This window comes from Aricia agestis, chromosome 5 (genome assembly GCF_905147365.1).
Source record: "Aricia agestis chromosome 5, ilAriAges1.1, whole genome shotgun sequence".
Classification (NCBI taxonomy): Eukaryota; Metazoa; Arthropoda; class Insecta; order Lepidoptera; family Lycaenidae; genus Aricia; species Aricia agestis.
The window spans coordinates 17515800-17535408 of record NC_056410.1 but is presented as its reverse complement, the minus strand read 5'-3'; the positions used below and the strand labels follow the sequence as shown (position 1 = coordinate 17535408).

General features: G+C 36.0%; 1 long non-coding RNA gene across 1 annotated transcript; it reads right to left on the bottom strand.

The window, feature by feature from the left end:
* Positions 1-163: 163 nt before the first annotated feature.
* Positions 164-15839, bottom strand: LOC121727376. Its single transcript, XR_006035660.1, has 3 exons — positions 15829-15839; positions 11601-11607; positions 164-285 (listed from the first exon to the last, which is right to left on the bottom strand). It is a non-coding gene; the product is annotated as an uncharacterized LOC121727376 (long non-coding RNA).
* Between the last annotated feature and the right edge of the window lie 3770 nt (positions 15840-19609).

The window sequence follows — 19609 nt, the reverse complement described above, 5'->3', positions numbered from 1 at the left end:
AAACGTCTTACTTGCGGCCCGTGAATTTATTATGAGTTATATTATGACGTATCAAAAACAGTGTTTTCTAATATTGCCAGTAGTAATTGCCTCTTAAGAACGTAGCTGTTTGTGTGTCATTTATTTATATTATTATTTTATAACAAACACTAAACTTATTTCCCTTCATTATGTGTAGGTATACTGAGCTTCTAGGGTTAATATGAGTATGAGGCCTGCGGCCCGCCTTTAGTTTGTTTTAACACCTTGTGGCCCTTGCCTGCCAAAAGGTTGCCGACCGCTGTTCTATAGTATAGAGTATAGACTATAGACTGTATACTATAGAGATGAATGATATACATAATTATTATAAATATAGAGATGACTGTGTACTATAAGTCATGACACATGCATCACTCTTTCGCGATATTATGTATGTAACTCGAAGCAAGCTAATTGGGGGTTACTACGAAACAAATATTTTGTATATCGGCATCTAATATTTTGTATATAAAATACTAGGTGACACCCGCAACTCCGTTGCACAAATATTCGTTTATCGCGCAGGAATTTTTTTTTTTTTGGGATAAAAGGTATTAGGATACCTTTTATCCCAAAAAAAAATATGTATGGAGATACTTTGAGTCCCGGCAAAGGACATAGGTGTCCTTTGTCGGGACTTAAATTATCTCTGGATTCAGGGGTTTGGGCATGAAGAGGTAACAGACAGACAGACAGACACACTTTCGCATTTATAATATTAGTTTGGATGTATGTAAATTGTAAGTATATTGCTTCCGCCCTCGGACAAGACGTTATCTTCGTATTTATCGGCGTAATCTACCCCTACAGATTGTGTTCCTGATAGGTCCTGGCACTTTTGTGTACCTTAAGGCTGTTCCACACGTACCACAACAACACCACGACCACAACCACACTACGGTCAGGCGTATACTTTGTAATTTGTATTGAAAATGAATAGGTTCTATTCATTTTTACTTATATATTATAGTAATCAGTAATCACTAATCACATAGCAATGATACAGCAATTTAGCTATATACAGTGTGCCCAATTTAGTCATGTAGACGCTGAATAGAAGCTTACAAACACATAGCCATCATATGACTACAAACAGTTATCTACCAATTTTGTGATACCTTGGAGGACTATTTCACACGTACCATATTTTGTAGTCGTTATCAACCGTGTGATACAGATGACCACGTTTTGTAGCGACGTTGTGGTGTGATTGTGGTACGTGTGGGTCAAACTTAAGCCTTAAAAATTTTAAAAATAACTTGAAAAAGCTCTTCATTCATAAGATATGTTACGTCAATAAAGCTAATGTGGTTCCGTACTTTTGGCCATTTTTGCTCCTACAAGCCCCATCCATTATCTAGTATTATAATATTATATTTATATTGTTTAAACATAACAATTCTATTAGCTATAATATTTTGGGACAGCAAAAACTAGATACGTAACATCAAACGGCACTCAACCTGCATCCACAAACAAGGATTTAGTTGTCAATATTGCAATTTGATGACTACACATCCCGGCGTTTGCTCAGATAAGTGAAAGAACATGTTATTTGTAAATACGAGATGACGACTTAAGTGGCTGTAGTGTACATATTGGATTACGCACCCATAGTCCAGACTCCAGTGGCTCAACTTGGGTCTGTTCGATTCCTGCCTTGGAAGGAAATGTTTTCGATTAGAACTAAGATAATAATATCTCTTGATTATTTGTCAAAAACTCAATGACGCCCGCAACTCCGTTGCGCCAAAATTCGTTAATCGCGTGGGAACCGTATATTTTTCCGGGATAAAAAGTATCCTATATCCTTTTCCGGGACTCAAAGTATCTTAATACCAAATTTCAGCAAAATCGGTTCAGTGGTTTGGGCGTGATGAGGTAATAGACAGACACACATACAGACACACTTTCGCATAAAATTGTAATATTAGTAAAAGTATATATATTTTTCGTAGACTAACAAAATTTTAAATAAGGCAATGCTGAAAATATAATACTTAATTAAACAATAGAACTTCTAAGTAAAGATTTAACAAGAGTTTACAAAGATAACTATTCATTAGCAATACTAATAGACAATCATTAAGGAAAATTGAATTAATTTGTTAATGCGCCGTTTAAGCAAGTTAAATAATTAACTATTGTTTCTGTTTGTTGACGTGATCGAAACGACACACGAGCCAAGCACTTTAATGTTTCTGCAACAAAAAATATCGTAATAATATTATTACCTTTTTCGTAACAATATCAAATAATATTATAGTATCTCCTAACCAAATTTATTTAAAATGAAATCACCGGTTGATACTTGAAAATAAACAGATAGGTAAAAACACACTTTCACATTAAATAAAATAATTAATATTCACTATAGATTTATATCAACTATATACAAGGTGTAACAAAACTAAGTGATAAATAATAATACTTTAGGAAGTGTATGAGTCCCCTGTATTGAGTTTACTCTAAAAGTACCAGCGCTTAAAGAGCATCTTTTGAGGGTTCTGTAGCCAAATGGCAAAAAACGGAACCCTTATAAATTCGTCATGTCTGTCTGTCTGTCTATCTGTTTCTCCGAAACTATAAGAGCTGTTCTATTGAAACTTGGTAAGTAGATGAAGTCTATAAACCGTATTAAGATTTTGATACAAAAATGGAGACATTATTAAAAATTTTAGGGGCCCCCATAGGTACAATTGAAACGAAAAAAAAATCATATAACCTATGTGTGGGGTATTCATGGATAGGCCTTCAAAAATAATATTGAGGTTTCTAACATAATTTTTTTCTAACCTGAATAGTTTGCAAGAGAGACTCTTCCAAAGTGGTAAAGTGGGTGCCCCCCCCCCCCCTCTAACTTCATGATAATTCTAAAAAAAATATATGATGAAATGTGGAAAATCCATGAAAATAACAAAAATATGCTCTATCTGCGCTGCTATTTTCGCAGTGAACTTAATACAGGGGACACATTTGTATGTGTACCTTAAAGAATTATCACTTAGTTTTGTTACATCCTGTATGCATGCTAAGATTTATTTTCCAACAAAAGTAATGCATTGTCGAGGAGAAAAATCTTTTTTCCAATAAACGCCAATACATCGTTATACACAGGATTACAAGAGCGATGGCGGCGCATAATTTCTGCTATATTAAACATCGTATCTAGCTCAGATAACTAACGGAAAATGTTGCCTTCGAGCTATTTTAAGTATTTTCAAGTAAAACTACCAGAGAATTCATAATCACGAAGAGATTGACCTTTATTGGCACATAATAAAGGAATACCCCAATGGCGCTGATAAATAATGTTAGGGTGGGTTGCACCAACTTACTTTAGCTATAACTTTAACCATAACAAAATGTCAAATGAACTGTCAAATCCATAGTAAAAGTCCATAATGGACGCCATAATTGACGATAACCTTATCTATAACTACGCCTCTGGTGCAACCCACCCTTAAGAGGATTCGACACCACCATTTTTCCATACAAACGTTGTCCCCTGTTTCCTCCCTGGATAATGCCGGTAGAGTTATGATTTTTTTCCTGAATATCTATGGCCACTATTAGCATGTCCCTATGTTTTCTTTTTTTTCATAATTTTATTATAAAAAAAGATAAGAACGTCCAAAAACTTTAAAAAATGGCCAGATTTTCCTCTGTGTTCAAACACCCAGAAAACAAAACTGGCTAAAATATACAAAAAAAGGAAAACATAGGAACATAGCTCAAGCTTTGCTTTAATTCTTAATGAAAAAAGTACTTAAATCGGTTAAGTTTTTGAGAAGGAATCAGCGGACAACGAATCGAAGATTTTCTGTTCTTTTATTACAACTTTTGTCGTGTTGTCTCTATCGCGCTCTGCGGTGGGAGACTTGAGATTGGTGAGACAGCAATACATTTTCAAATACCTATTTTCAATTTCTCTCGCCCCTGGTGTAGGATACACACTTAATGTTTTGTTGTTAAAATATTTAGATTTATTGTACTTTGACCGATACGATCGCACTTGGCTGATTATTTTATTTTCACATTTATGGTGGCATAGACCAATTGGAATAGAAAATCAGTATAATAATCAAACCTAAAGGCCTAGGTCATAAAGTGGCATTTTATTTGAATTTTAGTTGTAGTCGCTTGCCGCGAGGATCAGAATATTATAACCTTTAGAACCAAAATAACTTTCCTTTGTCATCGAAAAAGCCTTCCAAGAGATTCCATTATTCTTTTAAGGATCTAGAATTTGAAATTATTCCCAAAGTGAAAGTTTACGTTTATATATTTCAAGGGTTTGATATATTTACAATCTTTCGAGATTCGGATCTTTTATCTGAAGCACATGAATAAATTTACAAGTCAATTATGTTTAACGTAATGCCATTTTATAATGTGACACAATACGCCCCCAAGATAAACATGCTAACGTTGGGAAAAAAATAAAGGGAAGCCATAAATATTTATGTATACCGTAAGACCTTTGTCACTCATTCAAATATTACGGTTTGAATAGTATTATGCAATTTCGAGGCAAAGAGAAACATTAATAAACTTTCTCCACAAACCGATAGTATGTTTACCAATAAAATAGCAGATAAATATTGACCAAAATCAAAATATAAAAAAATATTTTTCTACCTTTCATTTTGCCACCGAAAATTAATTTGAGAGAACTCAGGTAGAGTTTACGATCTCCTATAGAGTTATTTTTTATGTTTTTCCATAATTTCAGGGAACATTTGCATGCGAAAAGGTAATATCGATGTGATTTCCTGTCACAGCCAACTCACTGCTATTTGTGTATAAATATTAGTGTAGCCACGCGTCCTGCGTTTCACGGACTTCCCGTTATTTGCCATTTGGGTCATAATTATGCCCGTAGGCACTAGTTAATGGTTATTCGATTGAGTAAATTTACAGTAACTTTACGTTAATGCAAAATTTAATATAATAGTATACATAACCTATGTATACTATTATAATTGTGGGTATCTCAAGAAAGACGTAAATTGTCGCATCTCAACACTTATATAGTTTATTAATCGAAAGAGATAAAAACAAATGACATCTTTATAATCATAACAATTCTTACGATCAATCAAATCAAATAATTTTAATTTTTCAAAAATGTTTGAAATAACCTAAATCAATAGTTCGAGTTCCGCTCATAGGACCAATAAATGTTTAAAATTAAAAAGCCACCATTTTTTTGGGGCCAGACTCACAATGCAAAATTTTATTTGATGATGGTAGCGTTCACCAATAACAACGCGGTGACTTTCCGAATCCGAATCGAACTAAGATTATCGTAAATCTCTCTGCAGATCGAAATATTGTCCTGCAGTTAAACCATGGTCACCCAATTCATGCATGTGACGGTATCATAATAAAGTTCCAGCTTAATATTAAAAGCTCACCTATATCCTTACGTTCTTCGCAGTTGCCCCGTCCTGAATCCTTTGTGCTGTGAAAAGGCCTGGGGTACCCTGAATAATTGAGTTCGGCCCTCTCCCTCCTGGCATATTCCCCCAATGCACGTGTTAGAAAACTTTAAAGTAAGGTCAATTATGGGGTAGACCATTGAAGTCTTACCTACGTCTTTGTATATTTTTCTGGAGGTTATTAGTCGCTTAATGTTACGTACGTAAAATTGTTGTAGTCTACAGCGACCGAACTTTGCAGATCGTTGTATGTAGGATATAGCTAGCCGCTTTCTATATTATATTGTGGGGCTTGCAGAAACGTTCCACGATATCGTACGTTTCTGCTGATCTTGCGCCTCCGTCACTTATTTACGATGCACCTGAACCAGTCAATTAACTGGTAGCACCTAGTTTCTTAGAAAGCAAATGGCAAATAAATCTGTATGAACTAAAAATAATAAAACTTGAGAGGTGTCAAGGGACACCCAGATGAAACGAAGTTATTTCTTATATGTACAAAAACCTGTATACACTCAACAAAAAAAATCTTCGCTACACCACACTGTTCAATGAGAGAGAGAGAGAGAGAGAGAGAGAGAGAGAGAGAGAGAGAGAGAGAGAGAGAGAGAAAGAGAAACACGCGACACACACTTTCATGTGTGACGCGACACACGACACTTTTGTGTCGTTATAACTTTTCGTCTAGCCCCCTTTCGCAACGCGCGATAAGGAACTTCGTTCCAAAAATAAATAAAGGTACAAGCGACACGCGACAACTGTAGACGACGTGTTGTCGCGACACTAATTAACTGGTTTCTATGTATTTCTATGAGACACCCGTTTATACGTGGGAGAGCCATGCTTCGGCACGAAGGGGCCGGCTCGACCGTAGAAATACCACGTTCTCACAGAAAACCGGCGTGAAACAGCGCTTGCGTAATGTTTCGCCGAGTGAGTGAGTTTACCGGAGGCCCAATCCCCTACCCTATTCCCTTCCCTACCCTCCCCTATTCCCTTCCCTTCCCATCCCTACTCTCCCCTATTACCCTATTCCCTCTTAAAAGGCCGGCAGCACACCTGCAGCTCTTGTGATGCTGCGAGTGTCCATAGGCGACGGAAGTTGCTTTCCATCAGGTAACCCGTTTGCTCGTTTGCCTCCTTATTTCATAAAAAAACACCCTCCGCAGCTAGCGACACGAAACTAGCGACACTTATTCATAGAAATACATACTTACATACCAACCAGTAGTGTCGCGACAACATGTCATCTGCTGCCGCTTCATGTAGCGGGCTTACATCTTGTCCTTAAGAAACCATTTAATACCAGCAGCCACAGATCGAGACGATTTATCGCAAAACAGTAGCCTTATATATAATTAAAATATGTTGTCCGCAACTTCCTACCACAAAATATTCGTTTGTCGCAATAAGGGTTAATTCAGACCGCAACACGACGAGGCGAGGCGAGGCGCGGCGCGGCATAAATTTGTATGGATTTGACAGATTTCAATTGCGTGAGACATCTAGCGAATCTGTCAAAGCCATATAAATTTAGAAATGCATCTACGCGTCGCGTTGCGATCTGAATCAACCCTAAGAAGGAGAACTGTAGAGGTAACAGAGACACAGACGTGCACTTTTTATCTTCTGGTAACGTTACAATGTAGCTGTCATACATTCCTGCTACTGTGAAACCGTCGTGGTAACGTGACGTAACGTAACTAACGTTGATATTACGATTGGATATGTTAAGCTTAAAAGTCAATTAGTAATCCGTGAAGGCAATTCCAATCAAACCGATTTATGCAAATTGTCATCACATCAATCAACATTTCCTGGCGAGGCCACGTCGTTCAAATCCGTTGCGTTGCGACTTGCGTCGTCACATTGGAATATCGACTGGATATTTGCGTTGCAACTTGCATCGCGATCGTTGCGACTAATTACGAATCACGTTTATGTTAATTGCTGAAATATGGGCGCCTCCGTGGTCTAGTGGTATAGAGCGCGGCTCTTGACTCGGAGGTCGTGGGTTCGATTCCCGCGTTAGAAACACGTCATTTCCAAGTTTGGTTAGGACAATGCAGGCTGATCACCTGATTGTCTGACAAGTAAGATGATCCATGCGTCGGATGGGCATGTAAAAAGTCGGTCCTGCGCCTGATCTCTCGCCGGCCGTGTCGGTGTTGCATCCCACTGGGTTATGAGAGTAAAGAAATAGAGAGTGCTCTTGCGTACTGCGCACACACTTGAGCACTATAAAATTACTCCTGCGTAGCTGGCCTGGTTTCAATGACACCGGCCACAGTCACCGAAACCGGTGTGGGAGCTATTATAAGCGACAACGAATTTATTAAAGAACAACATAATAATAAATGTTAAGAATAATAGGATAGAAATATAAGCACTAAAATACAATCTAAAATCTAAAGCGACAACTGAGTTACCTTCTTCCCGCTTGGTTTCTTCTCCGTCAAGTTGTATATTATATCCGATAACTCAACGCATAAGCCCTAGCACAAGGCGACTTTTTGTAGCGATGCATCGCTACTAACGACTTTTGCAACGCGCGCCTAGCGACGCAAACGCGCGATTGTAACGCTGCAAACGCGCGACCGTGTCAGGTTTTTAATAATAATTTGTGTCGTTGGTCTGAACCGCGTTAGCACCGCTTCGATAGTATCGCTATAGCAACGTTTAAAAAAGTCGCCGTATTCTAGCCTAGGGCCCTTTAGCGTTATGTAGCGTTTTCGTTGTCACGACTCAACGCAACGTACCAAAGCTATATGACTTCGCAGCTCTGGCGTAATACATACCTATAGACAAAACCATAAGATTTAATTCATAGAAATCAGCGCCAAGTTCTCTCCCTCATTTCATGGTTTTGAGTACCTACATGTCGTGTCACGCTATCTATAATATTATGGTTTTAGGAACGTTAATCGGAGCGCTTGCATGAAAATAATATTTGCATACACTTTGATCAAACACATTAGGCAATGTAGGTCGTTGGTTTAGGATACAATTCCTCTATTTGTTTCTAGATAATCACATAAAGTGTCTTTGTATCTTTTTCTGTGCTATTATTATGTAATAAACATAATAACAATGGTTGTTTAGTAACTTCTCAGTCTGATGTAAAATACTCGTAAAATAGGTTTAAGTATTTCACAAGTTGTAAACTATTTTTGCACATAATATTGTTATTACTTTAGTTAAAGAAATATATTTTAATATTTTCTACAACCTAATTCTCAGACCTACCAGATAAACATCCAAAATTTTATCAAAATCTGTCTTAGCGTTTCAAAGGAATCAGGCAACAAACTGCTCAACACGAGAATTTTATATTAAACTAGCTGTCCCGGTGAACTTCGTGTCACTTTTAAAACCTTCCCTGGACTTCTACGAATATTTTAAGACTAAAATCAGCTCAATCCGTCCAGCCGTTTCCGAGTTTTAGCGTGACTAACACATTTGAAAATCCATTTTTATATATATATAGATTGGAATAGAATGATATGGAATATGGATACCTTTAAAGCAATAATAAACTTACAATACCATGCCAAAATAAAATTTGAAAATGTTATCATGTTGTAATTACTTTTCTATAATTTTGTGATGCAAATCTCGGACTCGTATTTGTTATATCCGCGTTAGAGCGACAAACGTATTTTTGTTTAAAAGTTAACTAAGATAATATGTACTATCAGAGAAGTTGATTCTTAGGCAGATGAAGGACCTACGTAGTTTGGTCGCGTTAGGTCAAACCCAGCCAACAGATCATTATAGATGATCCGACCGCATGACGTTGGTCTGTCAAATGCCTAGGAATCAATTTCCTCGATGGTACATAGGTAAGGGTCACGTCAACGAAACAAAAAAGGGAAAATATTACGCACCTAGGGCAGGAAAATAAGAATTGTCTCAGATCACATGTGATCTGAGGCTTTCTTATTTACTGCTCATGGTGCGTATACTATTTTTCTCATCGACGGAGGCGGAAAACGGCAACATCGGTAAGCGCAGCGGAAAGAAAGTTGACGTTTTCCGCCCGGAGATGAAAAAAGAAAATTCGCAAAAATATCTACAATGTTGACGCACTTAACACTTACCTACTTTGTTTTTATAGATAATGTAGAAAAACATAGTATAAGAAAATAATGTTAATATAAATAGAAAATAAATAATTATAAATGTATAAAATAAAGTTGTAACAAACATAAACAATAACAATGTAACCAAGAAAAAACATCATGTAATAATTGTCCTGTATTATGTATAGGGGAAACAAGAGGTCCCATTAAAAAAAAAATAATAAAAAAAACACTTACCTACTTATTAAACTTAAAAAAATAGGATGCGTTTGTCGTGTTTAGAAGCGCGAAACCACGTCTTAGTAATTTAGACTTTGAAGGAACCTTTTTAAACCCTAAAGTATGTATACAATGTGTATTGCTATAGGGGTGAATTTCCTGTTTAACAAGAATTTTGCGTCACTGTCAATTATTCTGCGCCAGTATAAATTGGCCCTAACCGTTGGGTTGCAAAGATAAGAGTCAAGCTTAAGCTATTGATACCGTGGGAGAAGTGACATTTTGTAAGCAGATGCCGAATCTTCCTTATGAGGGTCTTAACTTTTATACCTGCATATTGAAAATGCGAGGGTTTTATTCCTTGCTCGAACTATAACGTAACGTTATAAGTAATAACTATTAAGCAAGTGTAAATTTTTACACACAATAAATTATTCAAAAAAAAGAAACTTGTATTATTTCTTAAAGCTCTCACGCCACAAGTTAACCTAGTGTGAGAGCTACAGTTACTCATTTTAGTAATTTAAACAGCAAAAAAAAAACACTGCAATATCTTCTGAAGGTTCTGTATATTTTTGCTGATATAAAGAATTTTTATTTATTTTATTATTTTTTATTTAAAGCTTATTTCCATATGTCTCGGGATACATGCATTAAAAAACACTGTTTTAATAATAATAATAATTAGGTACCTTTAACTTAAAAGTTATAGCCAAATTTTAAATAACTATTTCCCAACATCTTAATATAACAAATAACAGTTTAGAAAATTATAAGGAACTCAGGTGTATAACGTATCATCGCCTCGGCCCGGGTTCCGACTTCCATATGTAAATCAGTATTCAGAAACTTACCGCATTACCATCTGTTACACGTTTTAACCCTTTTTTTCAGGTGAAAAGCTTTAATCAAAACCGCCATTGGGATTTTTGCAGTATTAATAATAAATATATCTATGAACGCTTCACAGCACATCAGTCTGGCCCCGTGCTAAGTACTATCAGAGAAGTAGATTCCTAGGCAGATGTGGGACCTACGTAGTTTAGTTGCGTTACGCCAATCTAGCCGACAGATCACAATTAATTAACATGATCCGACCAAATGACGTTGGTCTGTCAACTGCCTAGGAGTCAATTTCCTCGATGGTACCTAAAAGACTTGAGTCACAGATACCAGGCAACGGAAATATATTTAATACTTGTTACACTGTGGGTTGTCCTCAGTAAGTTCACCTGCCATAGAAGTATCCCGGATGTGTCGAGACCTATACACAAATCCAGTACCTACATAATATACAAACCCTTAACAATGTCGTCTTTTTTTTTTAAATGAAATAAGGGGGCAAACGAACAAACGGGTCACCTGATGGAAAGCAACTTCCATCGCCCATGGACACTCGCAGCATCAGAAGAGCTGCAGGTGCGTTGCCGGCCTTTTAAGACGAAATATTGTAAAAGGGGAGGGTAGGGATGGGAAGGGAATAGGGTAGGGGATTGGGCCTCCGGTAAACTCACTCACTCGGCGAAACACAGCGCAAGCGCTGTTTCACGCCGGTTTTCTGTGAGAACGTGGTATTTCTCCGGTCGAGCCGGCCCATTCGTGCCGAAGCATGGCTCTCCCACGTATTTTATTAATATGCGAACGATTCAGTTTCGATCTAGACTCTAGAGGACCCGGTGAACTTCGTATCACTTTCCACATAAAATAAATTTTCTTTGACTTCCATCATCGCTAGTTTCAACGAAACTAACAAAATTGAAAATGCATATTTATTAATTGTATAGATTACTTAAAATAATATATTTATCCGTTATAATTGAAATCGGAATAAAACTAAATTGCTTATTTTCAACTAGACCCCAGCAACTCCGTTTTAGCATCCTATGTGTTTTCCCAGGACTCTAGGTATATCTATACTAAATTTCGTCAAAATCGGTTCAGCTGTTTGGGTGCGAAGAGGTACAGACAGACAGACAGACAGACACACTTTCGCATTTATAATAATATTAAGTATGGATAACAATCACCTTATTAGTTTTCATCTAATCGAAATCAAACCTGGCGATAAAAAAGCGAGATTTAATAAAGTGTAACGTCGTTTGAAGGGTTCCCAAACTCAACGCAAAAGATTCAATTGAACGAACATTTCTCATAGTTGGGATACAGTAATCTAGTTCAGGTGTGCACGGCGCAATCCCCTCGAATCTGAGGTCTCATATGTATCCCGATTTTATTGCATATTGAGACGTACTATTTCTTCGACCCTAATATAAAATATCCGAGCAGATTTAAAGTATCCGAACCCTATTCTGTCAGGTTCAATATGCTAAATTGACTCACAAGGAGCTCCTTTGGTACTTTGGCATTATTAATTTTCTTGCCGTACCTCGGAGGCCGAATTTCAGCCTATACTTGACATTGTTTAATTTCATTCTACTCACCTCGTGCGATATGCTAAGTTTAAATTGCTTTCTCTGCGTAAATATCAATTTGCACGCAATAAGTTATGTAATTACTTCAAAACTATTGGGTATCACTTATCAGTTATCACATACTTTGATACAGACAGCATACTCACAATATTGTCTTGTTCGGATGAAGTGTGGAGATTGGAAATCTATTTATATATTGTATTGTGAACAGACATCTCTCATAGGTGTAAAGGGCATTTAATGTCAAATAGTACAATCAAAAGGTTAGATGTTTAGGTACTGCACATAAAGTTAATATACCTAGCGGAATAGAGAAACAATGGCCTGAGCAAGAGAGATGTCACTATCAGTAACCCTGCGTGGTAAAAAGAGACGTGTGATACATGACAGCAGCAAGAGCCTTTGACGTCCAGTCGGCACGTGCCGCACGTTGACAATCAAATCTCATAGAATTCATGTTCAATCATGCTTGTGTAAGTGTATACGTACACATATTTTTCACATAGATGAAAACCAATTTTGGTTTTGTTTGACAGCTCGAGATTGTTGCTCTATTTCGCTAGGTATATTAACTTTATGGTACTGCCATATTATGGAACATGTAAAGATGATGCAATGCCCAAGTATCATAATAAATGCTTCTTAGCCGAGAAGGAAAACTACATATTTTCTTTAGAAAATGATTTTTATTCTTAATAATGCACAGAAATCAGAAGTAGTAATTTCAATCCGACGCAACTTAAAGCTTTAAATTACTTAGCAAACAAATATTAAAGTATAATAGTTGTTACAAAGAAAACTGGGAGATGCTGATAAATGCCATTTTAAATTCTTATCTCGTTTCCGCAAACTGCAATTAAAACGTCCACTTTAAATTTTCTTCCGTCTTTCAATGTTTATGAAAAATCTAGAGACTTAAATTAATTCTTTGTACGCTAGATAATGTTTAAATATTGGTTTATCCTCCACGCTTTCAAGTATCGCAAAGGTAATAATTATTGAGAAGAGAGACTGTACCACAATATAGAAGATAGCATATAAAAAAGCTAAAGTACGATTTCAACAATATTAAAGGAAAATAAAAGCGTCGAGAAGCACGTTAATGCTTTGATGTCGCGGCCACACATTAAATATCATACAGTAGAGAAAACTCAGCTGCATCCTTGAAAATCTCACTTAGGACAGAGATAAATTTGACGTGACGTGATGCTGCATTGCATGGTAAAACATATGACTGTATCAGTAGCGTAGGACTCGTATAACTCATTTCCTACTAGTTTTCCTTACCACATGGAAGATGAAGATTTCAATGTCATTAAAGCCTGCCTGCCAAAAAGACACCCAGTTTTTACAGTTGTAATTATATTTTAAAACATGGAAAACTTACAGCTCATAGATTTAGATTAGAGACAAAATAGAATATAATATAAGCGCGATTAAATAACGAAGCAAAGAATTTCGTACATAATAATTTCATATATGTCTTTAATTTATGTTATGTCTTTAATCTATGAAATCTCTCTAACAAAGCGAAGTAGAAGTGAAAACGCTTCTAGCATTCGTTTCAGATAAAATTATTATATTACAGAGCGTGACATTGTGACTGTAGCTGTACTGAATAATGTTTATATTGTGTCGAATTGTCCCGCAATTCCGGAACTATCTGCAATCGCGATCCATGATTTCGATGCACTCCCGCAAAAAGTGCAGAGAAAATTGCTTCCCCAAGAACATAGGTTTCATTGGTAAATCGTTTCACACGAGCGAAAATGTGCGATTTAAATATTTGTAACTTTAACGGCCCATTTTTATTCTTGTGTTTTTATTTCAATTGCTTTTTAACCACAGGGATGTTATGCGTTTGACTTATTTATCAGTTTGTCCGTGTGTTTTTCCGTGGCATTTTAGTATCCAAACGGGAGAAACGATTATGTATTATTATTATGAACTAGTTTTGTTTGCCGCGGCCGTAGTGATTGCGCTTATCTAAAGGACCCTTTTCACCTTGGGTCACAATATAGCCATGTTTGCGCAGCTGTCTGTGTGTATAGTCAACGTCTTTCTTGGACAGTCAAAGACGAATATTCCACGCTACACCCTTGTTATCGCCAGCTGTTATTGTCTATCAATTCTATCATTGACCAACGTAGAAAGGCCGTTTTAAGCTTTACAAGTACCTATACTTTATTGTCAACAAGCTTCTATTCTATCCCACGGAAACAATACTTTTCAGGATAAAAACTTGAAAATATTAATATTATTATTGACCAACGCAATGTAGAAAGGTCGCCTATACTGTACTCGGCGGAACATGGCGGTAGCGGTCATTGACTCCCTGTCAAAAACTTGTCATTTTCTATTTAAACCACGATTGACAATGAAGTGTCAGATGTTGTCAATCGCGACTTTGTATAGAAAATGACAAGTATTTGACAAGGCCGCTACCGCCATGTTTCGACGAGTACAGTAATTATAGCAAATTCTATACTTCTTTGTTAACTAGCTTATATCAAACGAAAACACTACTTTTTCGAGATAAAAAGTAGCCTACATGTTAATCTAAAGCCTTAGCTGTAATTCAGTAATTTCTGTGTAAAGAGTAAAGACGTAACAGACATACACACTCCGAAACTCACCAGTCACCTTAATAAATAATTATAGTATTGTGATTCGTAGAGCTCGTAACGAAATAATTGTCCGCATTAAGTTAATAAAGCGGCCATTTAATGCTTAGCTATTAAGAAACGTCTTAATTAAATAACATAAAATAAGTGAGTGTTATAACTGCTATAATCTAAATTAAATGTTATAATAACAGTTATAATTACGATCTTGAGTTTGAGCGTCGATGGTGTATTTAATTGTGCAAGAGCAATATTAGCTCTATCGGGCTTTCCAATATATTTCCGCTGTTCAACATTATACGAAATGGCTTTTAGGGTTCCGTACCCTAAGACTTCGTTGTCTGTGCGTCTGTCTGTCTGTCTCCAGGCTGTAACTCAAGAACCGCTATAGCTAGACTTCTGAAATTTTCACAGATTATGTATATCTGTTGCCGCTATAACAACAAATACTAAAAATAAAATTATGTTAATATTTAAGGGGGGTAACAGCTAGGCACTTGAAATTTTCACAAAATTCTTAATTATATTTGTGCTTTAATAATTAATAATAAAATTAAAATAAAGTAAATGTTTAAGGTAATATTTAAAACACAATTTTTTGTCTACTTTCGCTCTATACCGGTAGGCGGTACGGAACACTTCGTGCGCGAGTCCGACTCGCACTTGGCCGATTTTTTTACAATACTATACCATATTAATAATAATTTATGGTATAAAATGAAAGATACAGCTATGATATCAACAAGCTTAAGAGGATTCCACACCGCCATTTTTCCCATACAAACGCTGTCCCCTGTTTCCTCCCTGGATAATGCTAGTAGAGTTATAATTTTTTTCCTGAATATCTACGGCCACTAATACAATGTCCCTATGTTTTCCTTTTTTTCATAATTTAATTATTAAATAAGATATGAACGTTCAAAAACCCAAAAAAATGGCCAGATTTTCCACTGTGTTCAAACGTCCAGAAAACAGATTTGGATAGATTATACAAAAAAAGCAAAACATAGGAACACAGCTCAAGCCTTTTTTTAATCTTTAATGAAAAAAGTACTTAAATCGGTTAAGTTTTGGAGAAGGAATCAGGGGACAACGAATCGTTGATTTTCTGGATTTTCTGCAGTTGTCTCTATCGCGTTCTGCGGTATAGGCTTGAGGTAAGGGAGACAGCTATAGATATTATACGTACTTTTTTTTCATTTCTCTAGCTGCTGTGGTATCCTCTTAAGGATCAGTTAACATTGCAATTTGCAACTTGACGAAGGGATACTAGCGAACTAAATGTTTTAATACTCTTACTACTACAGTCGGAATCGTGAGACGAGGCACAGCAATATAACAAGTTCCGTGACACTCACTTTTAACTTGCATTCAAAATCTTTCCCATCTAACGACTATCTCCAAAAAAACGTTAAGGAATTTGCATAACAATAAACAATACGTAACGATTTTTGGAGGCATATTGTAAGATGGGACCGGAATACGAACGTCCCGGATTGGGTCTTAGCAATATGTCAGACTGTCCGGTGTCAGCTTGTCTGCCGCTAAATTGCTACATATAAATTGGTGCGCAATTTTGCATTACGTAACCTGAAGATGCAGTGGTGCAACGGCGTAGTTTGTCATAAAGGAATTGTATATGTGCATTGTGCATGTAGAGGAAACAAAATAAGATAATATATAAGTAGAAAATAGCTGAATATCCATCTACGATACAGGTTACATCATATACAACAACAAAATAATTTTGGAAATCGGTCTACAAACGACGGAGTTGTCCGCGAAGCAAAATAAAAAAAGTTAAATATATTCTCCTCCTTTTCGGAAGTCGGTTAAAAAGTAGCCTAAGTTATGCCTTACTACATCAGCTATGTGCCAAAAAAAGTCCCGTCAAAATCGCTCCAGCCATTTCAGAGATTAGCCGGAACAAACAGACAGACAGACAGACAGACAAAAATGGTAAAAAATGTTGTTTTGGTGTCTGTACCCTATATACATTCATATGCATCTAGTAAAAAACGGTTCCTTCAATATTACAAACAGACACTCCAATTTTATTTATATGTATAGCTGTATAGATGTATAGATAAGTGAAGTGAAGTCTTAGTTTAATAGCTGTTAGCAATAAGTTTACTTTTGTTAATAAAATTGCATGGCAAACATCTGTTGAAGATATGTGGTTATATATTAGTATAGGTAGTGTCTGTATAAACCTATGCTTAGTCTACTTGCCATCCTATATTCCCTTTCACATTGTGTCCCATTTCTTTGCTAGAGCCGAAGAAATATGTTTACAATATAATGACAGGACTACTTTAATTATTGGTGATTTTAATCTTCCGAATATCAATTGGCACCAATCTGATGATTCATTTTTAAACACTATTGATCCTAAAGCATTAGTATTAAGAGATTTCCTTTGCATCACCGCTTGTAAACAAGTAAATAACATCTATAATGACAACGGTAATATCCTAGATCTTATTATTGTAGACGAAAACACAAATATTGCTATCAGCAAAGCCTTCCCCTTGAGTAAAACTGATATTCACCATCCACCAATAGAGTTCACTATTAAAAAAACTTCATATTCTAAATTAAATTATAATATTTCAAAACATAATTACGCATTTAGGAAAATGGACTATGAGGCATGCTTCCATGACCTTCAATCTGTAAACTGGGTAGAGTTTAGTTACTTAAATTGTAATTACTTCCTTCACAAATTTTATAACATATTATGGGATAAAATTGAATTATACACCCCTAAGTGTAAGCCAAAAAACAATGCTACCCATGTTGGTTCTCACTTTCACTTATAAAAATTTTAAAAGAAAAACACAAGTATAGAATTAGATTTAAAAAGTACAATAATCCCCATGATTACGACACATTTGTTTCCTTAAGAACTAAAGCAAAGAATGCTATGGATATCTGTTTTAGACAGTACATACACAGGATAGAAAGTGAATTGCATTCTAATATTACATCTTTCTAGCGATATACAAAATCAACACAGGCTCGTATTAACGTCCCAAATCAAGTTTGTTACGGTGACCGTGTGGGAGTAGGGGGTAAGGATGTTGTAAATCTATTCGCTGAATATTTTGCGTCTGTTTATCATGACCCTCAAAAACAAAATTCATATTCTTGCTCGATGAAATCTAACTACTCTATTGCTGACATAGAAATTACTGAGGACGAAATTCGGAAAAGTATAAAGAAATTAGAATTAAATAAGGGCGCAGGATCGGATGGAATACCACCGATCTTCATTCGACTCTGTGTAGATGCTCTCGTAAAGCCACTTCACATTATATATAATAAGTCTATTAAAGAGGGATTATTCCCAGATTTATGGAAAATTGCACATATTGTCCCGATTCACAAGGCTGGTTGTTTGAATGATGTCACAAACTATAGACCAATATCCATTTTGTCACAATTTGCAAAGATATTTGAAGGACACGTTTATAATGTTGTTTACTCCCATTTGAGTCATATTATTAATCCCAATCAACACGGCTTTGTATCTAACCGATCAACCGGGACAAACTTATTACTTTACATAAATTTTATAACAAACACCCTCGAAGCTAGGGGTCAAGTTGATGCCATCTACACAGATTTTGCCAAAGCTTTTGATCGTGTCGATCATTCAATTCTATTTACAAAATTGGAGCATGCCGGTATTCATGGCAGTATTTTACGTTGGTTTGAAAACTATTTACACAATCGACCACCGTTGGTTACACTCGCGGGATATGAGTCGATACCAATTTTTCCACGTTCTGGTGTACCTCAGGGATCCAAATTAGGGCCTTTACTTTTTTTAATTTTTATCAACGATCTTTTGGGTCTCATGACATGCTATTGTTTAGTCTATGCCGACGATTTAAAAATATATTACGCTATAAAGAATTTAAATGACTGCATAAAACTTCAACACAATCTTGAAACTTTACACAAATGGTGCATCGAAAACTGAATGTCTTTAAACATAAAAAATGTCAGACTATCACGTTCACTAATAAAAAAATATATATTAATTATGTTTACCATATTAATGGATCTCGTCTGGACAGAGTCTCTGTGATTCGTGACTTAGGGATTCTTTTTGACAGTTCTCTATCCTTTCATCAGCATATTGATAATATGGTAATAAAGGCTAAAAAAATGCTGGGCTTCCTTATACGAATGACAAAGCCATTTAGTAACAATTGCAGTCTTATTCTTCTTTACAATGCCTTAATACGTAGCTGCCTGGAATACTGTTCTAGTGTATGGTCTCCCTACTACTAGAAATACATAGATAGCATTGAATCCATTCAGGCTCGTTTCGTAAGACATCTTTGTGTAAGAAACGGACTCCAAAAAGACATACCTATGTATACATACAGATTGTCACACTTCAAGATGATTTCTTTAAAAGAAAGACGAAATAACTCTGATTTACTCATGTTATATAAAATTATAAATGGCAACATTGATGCGGAACTGATTAACCACTTTAATTTTAGAGTAAGTAGTCATACTAGGCGTAAACAACGATTATTTGAAATTCCAACCTCAACTTTGAATACCACGTACAACAGTCCACTAACACGCATGGCACGACTTTATAATGAAAAACTGTCCACTGTAAAAGATAATAATTTTGATATCCCTTCAGCTCTATAGCCCGTCTTTGTTATATTAAGAACACTTTGTGCAAGTTAGAGCGGTAAAGATATAGTTTACGATATACTGTGGTTAAAATAAAACACAAAGGTGATAATCGAGCTCCA